This window comes from Aplysia californica, unplaced genomic scaffold (genome assembly GCF_000002075.1).
Source record: "Aplysia californica isolate F4 #8 unplaced genomic scaffold, AplCal3.0 scaffold00700, whole genome shotgun sequence".
Taxonomy (NCBI): Eukaryota; Metazoa; Mollusca; class Gastropoda; order Aplysiida; family Aplysiidae; genus Aplysia; species Aplysia californica.
In genome coordinates this window covers 136,835-137,085 of record NW_004797970.1, presented here as the reverse complement: position 1 = coordinate 137,085, position 251 = coordinate 136,835, and positions in this window count along the sequence as shown.

Below are 251 nucleotides of genomic sequence, written 5' to 3'. Positions count from 1 at the left end.
CAATTTGAAGCTAAATAAATTAATCTTCTAACACATTAATAAGTTCATCTATGTAAAGAGTGGCCCGAGATATGTTCACTCAAAATTGACCTTAAAAAAATCAGGTTCGGCAAAATTGTGCGAAATCAATGAAACGGTGCCTCTACCCTGTCTCTCAGAGTCTGCCCAAACTCGGTGGGATTACAGCACAGATACTGCATCCATACAGACAGACAAATATACTGTATCCCAGCAGATAGACAGACATACTG